The sequence below is a fragment of the Patagioenas fasciata genome, chromosome 2 (assembly GCF_037038585.1).
Source record: "Patagioenas fasciata isolate bPatFas1 chromosome 2, bPatFas1.hap1, whole genome shotgun sequence".
Taxonomy (NCBI): Eukaryota; Metazoa; Chordata; class Aves; order Columbiformes; family Columbidae; genus Patagioenas; species Patagioenas fasciata.
In genome coordinates this window covers 69,091,782-69,107,383 of record NC_092521.1, presented here as the reverse complement: position 1 = coordinate 69,107,383, position 15,602 = coordinate 69,091,782, and the positions used below count along the sequence as shown (strand labels likewise).

Below are 15,602 nucleotides of genomic sequence, written 5' to 3'. Positions count from 1 at the left end.
ATGAAACTGCATTTCAGAATTGCCTTTGTGCAACTACTAATGCAGGAATTAACCTTGATTCAATGCAGTGTCTATAAAATACTACATCTTGGTACATGCCAAGTATACCTTAGTACATAATACTCAAAATTGTGTACCTGGATAGTTCACATATATATCCTAACTTATGTGTAAAGCTCTACATGTGCAGTTGTACAAATAAATATAATAAGCTCGCTTAAATGGGGAAGGGTGAGTCAACAAAACAAACCAAGACCCGATGCTAAAACAAAACCAAACTATGCCATGCCCATGCATTTCAAAATCAGTTTTTCCATGTTCTCTGAGTAGCTGAGAATAATTGAACTTGTAATGCCTTTCTGGTTTCTGTTTATCTTAAAGAAACAGAGAAGCATCACCTTTGTTTTCAAAGAAGTAGAGAACACCTTAAAATAGGCCATGGCATCACACACGGAATGTCTGCATCTATCTATGTTCATATGGCTAAAGATGTTCTTTATTGCCTGATTGCTAGAAAACTGAAGCTCTTTGTTTATGTTCATGCTCCATAGATGTGCTTTCTTCCACGTAGTTAAAATTCGATGCTTTCATCTCTTCCAAGCGACATCTTTCTGTTTGTTCCCTACTTCCCTAATCAGTGGCATGTTAGCTACAGAAAAATTTTTAGAAGTAGGTATTTGCAATTTGCATTCTTTTAAGGGATACTCTTTCATATGAACATGAACTCATGCAAATAGAAATGATGGTAAATACTTTAACAGAACCTAGCATTTTATTCAAACGAATATATTTCAATAACTTTTGCAATATTTGCTCAAGTACACCTCAGTGTTCTATGTGTATATGCATATGCAGGTATCTGTTCATTATCCCTGACCTTCAGATTTCTCCTTTTATGTCTCCAATAAGCAAAAATTTCTTACTAAAATATACATTGCAATTGAACATTTACTGCTTAAAAAGAAAAGGCAACTTCCTGCCTCATTCTTAATTATATTTAAGACACATAAATATTTATAGTGACTTCTCTTTTCATTATAAATACTGTAGTGATTCAAAGAACTTTTATGTTTCTGAAGAAGTTTTGCTTTTCTTGCAATGAGTACTCATAAAAAAATTCAGCATCTGTCTCAATTCATAGACAGTGATGTTATTGCTTTGCTATTGCGGAGGTATCAGATTTGATGGTCACAGACTGGTGCAGAGTCAGATTTCCCTTAGGCCTCATTGTCCCTTCTTGAAGAGTAGAACAAAGCACAGGCCAACTACTACTGTGCCTGCCAGACATAAGCAAGGTCCTGGTAGCTTCACTTTATCCAAACTGCACAGCTAAGTGGACAAAGAAATACTCATTCTATGGGATTAACCTATTGCCTGCATCAGCATATGTTGTGCCAGATTAACATGCGGCTCTCCTGAAGGGCAGCACCGGTGAGCACCAGTGGGTTTCTGCTGCACCAGTGCTCTTGTGCTCTGTGTGGGCCACTGTCCAGTAGTCTCACTGAGCCTTGAGTTGTCCTTCAACCCCTGACCCAACCATTGCCTGTACTGCAAACCCCTCCGTTCAACCCCCAAGACAATTTTTAGACTTTCTGAACTCCAGCTTATCTTGCAGCATTCCTGGGAGTGCTTGGGCTGGAAATCATCAACTGCGCCCTTTCCAGTATGCAACCTTTCAATTCTCCCAACTATTCTGTATTTTTGGTAATGGTCTGGCTGATGGAATAGACTGTGCATCCTTATCTTATAGACAAACCTACCCTGGAGCTGGAAGGCAAAAGCTGGTGAGCAGTAATTCCACAGTTCCTTGTCTCTGATATTCTTTCCTTCTATAGAGCCATTTTTCTGTCTACCACCTTTGCTTTTTTGTCTGCTTTATCTTAGAAGAGATAGAGACAGCCATGGAAGGCAGGGAAAGCATAATTTCTAAGAGGAATCCTATTTTCGTACACTGTCACCAAACAGGTTTGCTGTTGGAAAGTGAGATACAGTTGGGGTGGAATAGTTTAGGCTTGCAGTCAGGGACTTACAAAGCAAGTGGGATTCTGCATCACGTATTCTGTGGGAGGTCACACTTAGTGACCAAAACGGACATGCTCTTTGTATAAGATCACGATCTGTAAGCAATGGAAACAACTGTGGCGTTCTTTTTGGCATAAGGAAAGGTAAGATGGCCTTCTGCATGTTAAATTATGGAAACATCGCTGTGCTCCTGCGCGGCCAAATTGCCTACAACAATGGGATACACCACAGTGTTCTGGGAAACATAGCAGGTAAAATTGCTAGGCTGATATGAGAAAAGTGAAATCTAAATTGCAGTACAAGCAAATAACCTGCTGTTATAAACCATACCCTTACAGATTTGCTTACTGATTGCAAAATGTTATTTATTGTGTGGATAAGCTTTAGACTGATCAAAATTATTTGTTTCCACTTATATCTTGTTGGAAAACTATGGGAGATTACTGTTCGAATTAAGCAGATTGCTGACAATCTTTTTCATAAGTAGAATGGGGAAATTAAATAAGAATTATTATTGCAGTTTTCAGCTGAGTTATTTAACTGAAACGATAGCTGAAAAGGTGAGATTTTTTTGCACTGTTTAACTGGAAATGCTTATTGTAGCCAGAGATCAATATTGATGCTTGAATGGATGAAATGACATTTTAAGTATTGTAGCACTGAGTAAGGATAACATAACTATATAATTTGCAATGTGTGATATGCATCAGGGGTGTCAGCTGACCATATTAAGTGAAATCTTATTCATCTTAATCATGTGAATGGTTTCTAGGATGTTCCTGAATTAGATTATTTTCTAATGTAAAGCCATTGATTTCATATATAAGTGAAATGAGACTGTGCTCACAGATTCTTACAATACAGTATCTATCAATTCATTCTAGTCCTGGAATAAAAATAGTTGATTAAATTTATTTTTCCTAGTTTACCTATATCTCCTGTACAATCAGTTCTCTATGCAAATTGTTATGTTTATGGTATGATTGTTTGGTTTCTCTTTGCTAGAAAGTGCTACTTCAATGGGTGTCATTTTTGTGATGTAAGCAATAATTTTCAGCAATTCACAGTGAGACTTTTCTTCACAGTTGCCTTCCAATAACATCACCATTTCTTTAGCTTTAGCTAACTCCAGAGGTAGAGCAGTTTAGCAGGTAATGCAGTACCATGAAGGTTAAGTGAGCCTCACCTATGTGACGTGGGGCAAGTTGTGTCATTTCTCTGCCCTTACCTGGTAGAGATGTGTCACCTGTGCAAGTCTGTCTGCAGTGACAGAACTTGCATAGCATCTAGAATAGCTGATATGAATTTTATTTCTAGTTCTACCACTTCTATTGCAAGACCTGGGGCAGATGACTTAGCCTCTTCGAACAGTCCACATCATATCACTGTTCAACTAGTAAAAGATATTGATACCTACTGCAGAAGAGAACGATAACTCCAGAAGTGCTTAATATTTCTACTGAGGAATGTAGCACAATAAACATGCAAGTATTTTCTAAGTTGAGATGGCATATTAACTAGATGTGGTCTCTCAGAGATTCACTGTTCCTAACCATTACTGATCAATGTCTACTGCACAGACAAGAGGTTATCTCCTACAGAGCGTGTCAGTGAAACAACCCTTGTTCCTTGTTATCTGCACAGCTTTCTCCAACTGTCAGTCCAATTTTATCAGACAAGGATACTATGCTGACCACAGCATTCTTTTTTGTCCACCTCCCCAAAGCAATGCTTACTGAACTGTGTAATGTTCTTCACATACATCTTTGTGTTGCATACATCCTTATGAAGCTAAGCTGAGGCAGTTAGAAAAGTTTAAGCATGAATCTGCTTCCTGATGCACCAGGATAATCTTCAATTAAAAAATAGCTTGCTCCTGTATAAGGTAGTACAGTGTCTGCTGCCTATAATTACTCATGTGCCTACTGATTTTGGAGTATTGCTCAAAGTAGAAGACAAGCATATCACAAGCAGGCAGGAGATTTCTCTGGAACAACAACCATGAAAAAATCCCAGTGTTTTATGGACAGTTGGGACCAACTGAACAACCAGTATCGAGTTAAGGAGGAGTCAGCTGGGGGGACTTGAAATCTTTTCCTCTCTCGTCATAGATGCTGTGATATTGCCTGTCTCTCTAAATGAAATAATAATAGGGAAGCCTCAGCACAGATTGTCTGCTTCCCTGCTCTTGGGGAGTCTGCTTTTCTTCCTTCTCAGCATATTAGATGCAGCTGACCCATTGTAATGCAATGTCAAAGGCCTTCGGGACTTAAAAAATGTTGTGTGTGTGGTATTGTAAGGGCAAACAAAAAACATTGACCCTACCGGATAGGGTCTTTTCAGGTGGCACTGAGGCTTTAAGGAAAATCAGGGAAAAAAAGGAATGTGCTTGGGTTGACCAAGCCTAAAGCAAAAGAAATCAGTCCAGGTGCTTGTCTAAACTTACAGCAAATATGATCATTCTAATCGGTTACCCTCATAGCTCTTTTACTCAAAACTCCCTCAGTAATACAGCAACCTTTGCATTACAGTTACATGCTGGTCACAGAAAACTTGTTTTCTTATATATTAAACTGATTCACTACTAATAATTGACAAATACATCTGTTAGATCCAAACAGCAATTTGGTTTGATGATATTTCAATACTTTTCATGGAAAAACTGAGAAATATCTACTTGTACATGTGAGGAAGCACTTTGTTTTGATGGATATTTTGTATTCACATGCAAACAAAAATATCCAGGTGCAAAATAACATTGTAGCTCTTTGCTGTTTTTTATCTAGTAATTTCTTATTCACTGGTGTGGTTTTGGAATGTTGTGTTATTTTGTTCACTAAACAGGAACATTATTGTTACTATGAGGTGGCCATTCATGAACAATATAATTCTTCCTGCATCATAAGGCACATAAGGCAGAAGTCAAAACAATTATTAACAATGCATAGCCAATAGCAAACAGCTGACAAACAACCCACACGCTAAAAATGCTTCATCCAAATAATTCAGTGCATAATTAATAAATGCAATGGCAAAAATCTGATCATTAACAGTTTGGAAGTGGGAAATAGGGTTGGATAATGCATTTACAACCTAGCTACAATGGATGTAGTCGAAAAGTAGGGTTGCATCCTCATGCTCCCTTTGAATAGAATCAGTCCTTGTCTGTATAAGGATTCCTCAGAGCAATTCAGATTAAATCAACTGAAGGTATGGAATTTATGTACATGAATAAGGTGCAACAAACCCAGTATGGACACTTTCACTGAAAGCAAAGTAACATAAGCGTGGTGCCTTTTCTAAGGATATGGTGTGTTGACCTTGGCCGGTCGCTGGGAACCCACCTAGCTGCTCTCTCAATCCCCCTCTTCAAAAGACAATGGGACAAAATAAGACAAAAAAGTTCATAAGTCAAGATAAAGACAAGGAGATCGCCTGCTAGTTTCTGTCACAGGCAAAACAGACTCACCTTGGGGAAAATTAATTTTGTTTACTGCCAATTAAAATAGAGAGTCCAAGGTAGCAGTTCTGCTGATCCTCCTTCTGGCTTCCGAGAATCAAAAACTATCGCTTCATGATCACTATGCCCAACCATCACATTGCCCACAAGTCCTTCTTTATTTACAAACAACAGGTCCAGTGGGGCGCCTTCCCTAGTTAGCTCACTGACCAGCTGTGTTGGGAAGATGTCTTCCACACACTCCAGGAACCTCCTAGACTGTTCCTATCTGCTCTATTTTATTTCCAGCAGACATCTGGTAGGTTGAAGTCCCCCACAAGAACAAGGGCTAGCCATCGGGAGACTTCTTCCGCCTGCTTACAGAATATTTCATCTACCTCTTCATTCTGGTTGGGTGGTCTGTAATGGACTCCCACCATGATATCCACCTTGGCCTTCCACCTGATTCTTACTCATAAACACTCAAACCTGTCGTCACCCTCATCAAGCTCAAGACAATCGAAACACTCCCTAACATACAGGGCTGCCCAACCTCCTTCCTCACCTATCCCTTCTGAAGAGTTTGTAGCCATCCATTGCAGCACTCCAGTTGTGCCAGACAACTGTCTGTGTGTCTGTGATGGCAACTGTATCAGTTTTCCTGGTGCACAATGGCTTCCTGCTCCTCCTGTTTGTTGCCCACCCTCCGTGCATTTATAGAGATGCACTTCAGCTGATCCTGCCACCTTTTTGGAGGGAAAAGCTCTGACTCCTACATGACCATTTTCAGGTGCTTATGTCATTTCTAACACATCAATAGCCCTTGTGTCTTTACTGTCGCATGGCTCTCCATCTCCTGCCTCCACTGAGGCAGCAGACTTAAGGACCTCGCTAGCACACCATCCCTTAGGTATCAGTGTGCTGCCTGCAGACTTATCTCTAGCAAGTCTAGTTTTCTCCCCACTTCAAATCTAGTTTGAAGCTCTTTCAATGAGCCCTGCTAACTCCTGTTCAAAGATCCTTTCCCTTCTTTAAGACAAGGGTACCCTGTCGCCAACAGGCCTGGTGTCATGTAAATTGACCTGTGATGAAAAAACTCAAAATTCTGCCAGTGACAGCAGACTCAAAGTCAAGTAGTGATTGCTAGGTCTTCCTATTTCCTCTTTTATCATTCACTGCAACTGGAAGGATAGAGGATAATGCTACTTGCGCTCCTGTTCCCTTAACCAGTCATCCCAAAGCCCTGAAGTCCATTTTGATTGACCTTGGACTTCTAGTTGCAACCTGAAAATCAATAATGGATAACAATCTGAGGGCTATAGCGGGGTAGGAAGTTTTCTTTTCAAATCTTTAACCCGGGCCCCAGGGAGGCAACAGGCTTCCCTAAGTGGGTCCGCTCTGCACATTGGGCTTTTTGTTCCCTTCAGGAAAGACTCTCCTGTGATAATGAACCATCTTTTATTCTTTATGGAAGTGGCTTTGATGCAGGGTGTAGAATGAGTTAACTTCAGCGACACCTCCAAACTAGATGAACCATGGTCCCTGTTATTGTTCAGTTGCACTCACAGAGCCTTGTACCTGTTATGCAAGGCTGCCTGGGAAGGTGAGGTAGTTGCAGAGGAGATATGCCTGCCATGCTGAACAGGAATTTGTTTCTATTGCTCTCTTTTCCTTAAGTCACTGCATTCAGCCAGGTGGAGAAAGGATAGGGAATTTTCTACCCTTAAAACCATCCTTGTGCACTAGCTGGAGGCACAGTACACTTTCTAATATCTGCATGTTGCAAGAGATCAGCAAGAATGTAATAAAACAACAAAATGAACGAGGACATTGTGACAGTTGTATTTAAATCAGACCAAAAGATAACTTCTCTGGTGTCATCCCACAGCACTCTATAGTGCTTCTTGAGGTGAACGCTTATTTGTGCACCTCTGCGTACAATACAGGCTTGTGGATGTTTCTTTTATCACCACAGTGAGTTGCTTTTTGAAGCCCACACATATATGTGGTATCAACCACATCCTGTGACAATGAATTCCACCGTTTAATTATCATCTTTGTGAAAAGTATCTTTTCTTGGGTTTCATGTTTTAAACTTGCTTACTGTTTGTTTTATTTGGTCTGTTTCCTGTGTTATGAAAAACAGTGGAAAAGCATTCTTTATTCAGTTTCTCAGTACTGCTCATGAATTTCTGGTGCTATGACACAGTCCTTTCCCTCATTTGTCCCTCTTCCAATATGAAAATCCTAAAGCTATTTTTTTTCCCCTCACAATACAGAAGCCATTACATACCTTTGATCATCCTGTCACTCTTTTTATTTATCCTTCTTTTGCTACCCTGTGATTTTGAGATGAGATGACTGGAACCGTATTCAATATTCAAAATGTTAGGTGGGCAATGGATTTTTATGGCAGTATTATCGCGTTTTCTTCTACTGTTTTCTGTTCTCTTCCTAATTTCTCCTAATACACCATTTTGTTTTTTGACAGCTGATGAAGATTTAGGTGACATTTTCATAAAGCACTTTCCAAGCTCCCTTTCCCAACCAACAGTTAATTTCACTGTGTGTTTATAGATTTCCCAGGGTGCAGGCATGAGACCTCAGTTATTTAGCCATGAAAACACAGCTAATTACAAGAGTGTTTTAGGCTGTAAAAAGGATGATTGTTGTTAGAATTTAATATTCGCTCAGTTCTACTGGCAATTTTATATTGGTTGAGGCAGTGCAAATGTTACCCATGGGCCATGTTTTTTTAGTTGTTTTGGGTTTTGTTTGGTTTTGGTTTTGGTTTGCTTTGTTGCTTTTTGTTGTTGGTTGGTTGGTTGGTTTTTTTGTGGGTTGTTGATTATTTTAACAGAACATCAGTTCTAACTAGAAAGTCATGCAGGAAAGAATTCATTCAATGAGCTTTTTCTAAGATATTTTTGCTAATTTTCCACTGTAAAGCATATCCCAACCAAACCCAAAGGAATCTAAACAAATGCATAAGCTTTTCTGTACTATCTCAATGAAGATTTCATCCCATAGTCTTCAATATCAGACAGAGGTGCATAGCCCTTCAGGTTTTTTTCATAGCCAAAATGTGTTCTTACTATCAAAATGGTTACTAAGATGGAGTTGCGAGTCTTAATAAAATCTGGAATTAAACAAATCACCTCAGGATCACTAAAACCTAGCTGTGAAAGTAAAGTAGTTGTTTATTAAAGGAGTGCTAATGGAATAAATATGTTGCTGCAAGTCAATCAGTCTCATCTTTGACTTTAAAACACTTGCTATATTATATTTCAGGGATCATTGTCAAAAATTCCTTAATGGGCCTAAAAGACCTCGATGTCAGATCAAAAGTGGAGATCTTATTTTAAATGAAGTTTTCAGTCCTCTCCTTTCATGGAGTAAGAGTCATTTGACTTTTTGCTTGTTAACATAAGATCTCATTTTCAAATTTTTGGCTGCACTGCAGTACAGAACCTAGGGAGTTTTGAAGATTTCTTGTTAACACATTTTTCTCTGAGAAGAACTTATGTTACTTACTAATTCTCTTTATTTCCAAACATTATAGGCAGAGTTTTCTCTGTGTGGCACTTTCCCTGCCGCGCCCCCCCCCCCCCCCCGCCCAGTCTCAGTCCTGCTGGTCTGGGAGAGATCAGCAATGGAAACGTTATTTTATATCTGTGGTAGTTTGACCTTGACCAACAGCCAGGCACCCAGCTCATCCTCAGCTATTACATCACAAAGAAGGAGGCCAAACACATGAGCTAGTCCAAAAGATAGCCAACGAACTCTAGCCAATTATTTGAAAAACATTTATGGACATGATTTTATGTGCCTGTTTTGGAAAGTCTTTTACTCCAGCATATTGGTTTATTAAACCAGAAAGAATCTGGTCCTCTTTCATTTTCACTGTTTTTTTACTGGAACAGCTTAGAAATATAGGCATGCAGGAGAATAAATTAAATAATTACTCTTCTCATTGTTTTGATTCCCTGTGCACTCCAGGAAGCCTGATCTGAGCAGTTCAACTGATAGCAGCCCATAAACTCTCTGCAGAGATTCAGTGGTGGAATAAAAAATTATTAATGAGTAACCTCATAAAATGGGAAAGCAAATTATTTTCTACAAGTTTTGCTTTAGTATTTGATAGGTGTTATAATGACTAAGTCCTCGATTCTTCTTCTTTTCAGAGCATACTCAACACCTTTAGATTTCTTCCTTGAAACTGGAGAGTGACTGCAAAAACTGACCAACAACAGCAGTTTTTTAAATATTACTGATCTTCTGACAAGTAAGTTCTTCATTCTCAGTTTTGTTCCCCGTCTTGCATTTCATCCTTGTATTTATATATGGACTGCTAGATTCATTTGCTGGGCCAAGTGAATATGAGTGCAAATTGAATAGTATGGAAGTAATCTTAGCATTTCTCAGCTAGAAAGAAACCTATCAATATCAGAGATATAACTGAAATGAAGTATTGGATCACCTGGCTATTCTAACTTGTAATGCCCATAGGATTGTAGTCATACATCTGATTGTTCAGGGGCTTTTCCCTGGTAAAAGACTAAATGGTTAAAGCCTTTTTTTCTGTCACTAAAATTATGCGGTATCTGGGTCTGGAAATGCTTATCCATTTGCGGTTGGGCTCTTTTTCTTCCTGGAAGCATCCAGAGATTACCCATTGTAGTTAATGGGACCCTAAAGTTTTCCAGGATTCACATGGATAGAATAACTGTGGTCATCTCCCTTCTTTGTCCATTTGGTCTCCTGTGCTCCCTCTGCATGTCCTAGTCTTTGAAAGGTTGAACTGCATAGTCTCAGGCTTGTACTACATCAGGATTTTGCATCTAAATCAGTATGTTACACAGCATAGTCCGCCTGCTACAACAGGCTATACTAGGATAACCTTTTAATGTAACTTGTTTCCATAACTATGTTAGTTATATATGTGGCAGCAATACCTGACTCACTTTCTCCTGTTGACTCTGCATTGCCTTTCGCAAATTCCCCTGCATTCCCCAAAATGCAGACCTTTGCCCTTAAACCTTCTCATGCCTGTCCAGGCTTGATACGCATACCATAGTACCCCAAAAGTAAAATAATGTAAAATGGGGAACTCAAGCCTTGAAATGGTCTTGAGACTTTATTAATCTCTGATCATGTTTAGATTTCCTGGAGTCTGTCGTGGCTATACTGGGAAGTGGGAAGAGGAGTTTGTCTAATTCTTGGCTTCAATTCTAAACAAGAGAAAACCCCTTTTAGAAGTTTTTAAAGCTTTTTAAAGTAACCTACAAGTTGTTACTCCTCTCAGTTTGAGTAAGGCCCAAGGTGATAACTCTGAGACAAATACAACAATGGTATCTCTCAAAAATAGCAGATATTTTATAGAAAAGAAAAACAAAAGTATTTAACACTTTGGAAGTCCTTACTGGACTTAGGGAAAGGCAGCTGGAAGAATTTGGGAACTACTAGAATTTATAGTCTCTGAGGATAACCCCCACAGCTAGAGGAAATAGTATTAGAAGGACTAGTAGGATTGAGAAAAACAGAGAGGAAAAAGTACAACTTGCGTAGGAAAGCAGAGACAGGTGACTTTTTAAAGGAGAACTTCAGAACTTCTTAAAGTTTTCCTGTTCGTAAAGAATAAGATTTATAAGAAACTACATTTTCAAACACAAAATTATTGCCAAACAATGGGGTCCACTCATCCTGACTTATTAAGTGAGCGATCTTTTAAATACATTTTTATGTGTACATATATATATCTATATATATCTCCAGATACTGCTCCACCAAAATAGCAATGAAGATTCTCATATCACTACCACACTTCTTCGTCTTTCTTTGTGGTTTCATGTAGCTATTATAAGTATTACATTATTTACTTCTTGTTGGAATATGCTCTGCTTCAGTGTATCTGATGGATTTTATGAATCTCAGTGCCTGGTTACAGGCTGGCTCAGCTTTGGCAATCATATTTGATCACCCGTTATATGATAACATAGTGAAATTTTAGGATATTATCACTTTTTGACACTTCATATTTCTAAGACAAACATGAAAAGAATGCATTGAACTTAAGTCATGCACTATCTAATATTTCATTAATTTGTATGTCCTGGTTGAGCAAGTTTAGCTACTTGTAGTCTCCAAAATAAAAGACTTCTGGTGTATTATTTCATATAAAAGAAGAAAAAGTGATATAAAGAATACACACTTTTTAATAACTGCTCACATAAATGAGTGAAAATGCAGGAATAAAAATCCTTGGATTTATGTTATTTATATTAATTAAATGTGATTTTATTAGAAGCTATAGATTGAACATTTGAAATTTCACATTCTACACAGGCAAATGAAATTGTATGACTTTTCTCAGTTTGTCTTGTTTTCACAAATGCAAAATCAGCTTCCTTCGTTCTAATTGTTTGCTTGTTTGCTTTTCAGGTGTTTGGGCTACAATCACATAGCCAAACTTTTGTAACTTTATTTCGGGTCTTAAAGGAACACAGGGTCATGACTTGGGTTTCTCTCTTCCCAGACAGTAGATTTACTGAATATATCACTTGTGAGCTCTCTTCTAATTATCTGCTCTTTTGTGTGGTTCACTTTCCTGTCTGGACTATAGTGTGTCAGAGATGTCTATAACAATATGAGTTTCCTTATCTACTCAATTGACCATTCACTTGGATTTTACTAAGAGTAAAGACAGGCTAGAGCAAACAGCTTCATTTCTTCTTGTGTTGCTCTCCAAGATGCAGTTTTGAAGTTCTGTCCTGTTTGCCATGAAAAGCAGACCATAAGGAAACTGAGGCTGTTTGACACAATGAACCCTAGCCTAATAATTGAATTACTGAATCTCTGCGGCATTAAGCATATCAGGGCTGTGCACAAATCTGATTTATCACTTCATCAACCCAGGAAATAAATAATAAATAGTGAGTCAATCTGAATGGAGAAAAGGGAGGGTTTCATTTTGAGATGGGAGTGGGGGGTGGGGAAGAGGTTTCATTTGGTTTTAGGTAGATTTATTGATTTTGACTAACAGCATAATGTCTTAAGGCAGATGTTACAAAAACAAAGGAGAAGGATAGGCAGGCTCACAGTATAGGTAGAAGTAGTGGTGGTCATATCTCCTATTGTTTTGCAGTGCAGTTGTAGTAGTCACAGGGTCAATTCCCTCTTACCACAGAATCATAGAATGTTCTGAGTTGGAAGGGACCCACAGGGATCGTGTCCAACTCCTGTCCCTGCATGTGACAACCCCACAGTTCACACCATGTGTCTGAGGGTGTTGTCCAGTCTCTTCTTGAACACTGTCAGGCTTGGGGCTGTGACTGACTCCTTGGGGAGCCTGTTCCAGTGCTCCACCACCCTCTGGGTGAAGAACCTTTTCCTAATGTCCAACCTAAACCTCCCCTGGCACATCTTCCTGACATTCCCTCAGGTTCTGTCATTGATCACTAAAGAGGAGAGATCAGCACTTGCCCCCCCTCCTCCCCTTGTGAGGAAGCTGTAGCTGCCATGAGGTCTCCCCTCAGTCTCCTCCAGGCTGAACAAACCAAGTGACTTTAGCCGCTCCTCCTTCTCCAAATACTTCATCAACTTTATAGCCCTCTTCTGGACACTCACCAGTAGCTTTGTAACCTTTTTATCCCGTGTCACCCAGAACTGCACACAGTGCTCCAGCTGAGGCCGCACCAGTGCAGAGCAGAGCAGGACAATCATCTCCCTCACCTGGCTCGCAATGCTGTGCTGGGTGCACCCCAGGACATGGTTGGCCCTCTTGACTGCCAGGGCCACTACTGGCTCATGTTCAACTTGCCATCAACTAGAACCCCCAGATCCTTTCCCACAGAGCTGCTTTCCAGCATCTCATCCCCCAGTCTGTACGTACAGCCAGGGTTGCCATGTCCCAGGTGCAAAATTCAGCACTTGCCCTTGTTGAATTTCATGCCGTTGGTGATTGCCCAGTTCTTCAATTTGTCCAGATCCCTCTGCAGGGCCTCTCTGCCCTTGAGAGTGTCGACAGCTCCTCCCAATCTTGTGTCATCAGCAAACTTACTAAGTAATCCTGCAAGTCCTGAGTCTAAGTCATTTATAAAGACATCGAAGAGCACTGGCCCTAAGATGGATCCCTGTGGTACCCCAAAAGTGACTGGTCTCCAGCCCGACATAACCCCATTTACTAGAACCCTTTGAGTCTGGCCTGTCAGCCAATTGCTCACCCATTGTATTGTATTGTATATCTTCTACTTATTTTATCCCTTCTCTCTACTTATTGTGTCTCTTGTACAAAGTAGTATTTGAACCCAAATCTCTCACCTCTGATTACAGTACCTTTCAGCTACTTTGGCTTTACAGCATTGCCAGGCAAAGTATTTATTAGAGTTTACTGCAATCTATGAATTGTTCTGATAAAAATTTAACGCTACATAATGTAAACAGACCATATCCTAAATGAGCACAAGCTAAATGAGCACACCGCAGAAAATAATTGGCACGAGGAGTCATAATTGAGGGAGGGGATTTGCAACAGTTTTCCACAAGGTTCACAATTAGACACGTTTTCAGTATTTTTCAGACAATCTGGAAGTGGGCAGATCATTGTCGATGAAATTTGCAAATGATGCAAAGAGTCCAGGCCACTTGCTGTAGCAAGCAACCTGAGTTGCTTGGTAACCCCAGTTCATCTATATAAAGCAAAATACTGAATTTAAGGTTAAAGAATACTAGCTTCATTGAGAGATAAAGGAATTGTGTTCTAAGGAGTCCTAACCTTTGAGGGAAATATTTCAGGAGTCACAGCAGATAAGCAGCTTGAGTGAGAAAATTGATTGCACAGAACAGAGCTTGTTCCTTTAGTCATAAGTCTGGTTTTGGTGAGACTGATGCTAGAATACCCTGTTTTGGTGCCCCTGTTTTAAGAAAGGGCATTTAAAAATCAGAGGGGATCGGAAGAGAGCCATAGAAATCATTGGTACACTGAAGAAAACGTTTGCAACAGATTCAAAGAGCTCAGTCTTCTTTGGGTTTTTTGAAAAAAAGCCAAGAGCCAATTTGACGGTTTTACCATGGGGAAAAAGCAAGGAAGGAACATAATTGAAGCAATCATTCTGTCTTTTGTTTATATACTTTTTAATTAGTTTCCTGGAAAAGGGTTGGTTCTTTTTAGTGTCATTAAGGTATTTTAGTTTTCTGCCACAGTGTTGCAGTAAATAATAAGGTGGGTGACCTCGCTTGTTTGATAACCTAGACTGCGAAGTATGTTATTACCAAAATATAAGTGGATCATTTCCTTTAACCTCATATTGTCCTTGTTTACAGTATTATTGACTGGCGACATAATTCCCATGATCAAAATGGCGAATAGGAGAAGAGTCTTTGATCACTGTAGTCAGTCTTGTTCCATTGTTATGATTAACAGATTATTTTGACTGTTACTTTGTTTACATCACGTACTTCCATTTGTAAAGGTGGACCTATATTAAGTTGCATTTCGGGAATTATAAAAAAACTCCTGATTCTTACTTTTTTTATCATAGATACCAATGAATGATATTTCACACTTAGTACATTTATTTGTTTTATTTATTACTTATATTAAGCTGATTTCTTAGTCAAATGAAACATTCTTTATACTGTGTATTTCTTTCTGTTTACTGTGTCCTGCAAGATTTTAGAATTAGCAGATTTCAGCCTCTGCCATGGAGCTTTTACCTACAGTGGGACATAAGATTTTCTACCTTTATCAGCTCTCAAGAGGTAGCTTTGCATGAACTAGATGTTGAACAGAGCTCACCCAAATAAAGTGAAGAAAATACCTTCTCTGTACCTGCAGAGGAAGCTACAGATATCAAACTTGGACTGCACACTCAATCAGAGACCATTTTCTCCAGTCAGTTAAATTCTCCCAGCTCAGTGATTTGATGTCATTTAATGTAAATCAACTTATGGAATTTAAGAAGTGTGGCAGTATATTGTTAAAATTTCATGTTTAATTTTAAATGATCCTATTTTAAAATAACAATAAATATTTAATCTGAAAAAATGTGTCTAGTAGAAAAAAAAGTTTGAGCAAAATCCATTCTTGTATTCAAAAATGGTGCACAAATTTCTGTGCAGTCTGCTTGCAGAACAATGGAAA

At 39.1% G+C, this 15,602-nt stretch overlaps 1 protein-coding gene across 5 annotated transcripts in view; it reads left to right on the top strand.

The window, feature by feature from the left end:
• Nucleotides 1-15,602, top strand: part of LOC136097497 (poly(rC)-binding protein 3-like) — a 518,562-nt gene that overhangs the window by 321,873 nt on the left and 181,087 nt on the right. For all 5 annotated transcript variants that reach the window (XM_071804363.1, XM_071804362.1, XM_071804361.1 and 2 more), the window contains one exon: nucleotides 9,646-9,746. The gene's annotated coding sequence lies outside the window, so the exon portion shown is untranslated. The remainder of the gene's footprint in view (nucleotides 1-9,645; nucleotides 9,747-15,602) is intronic.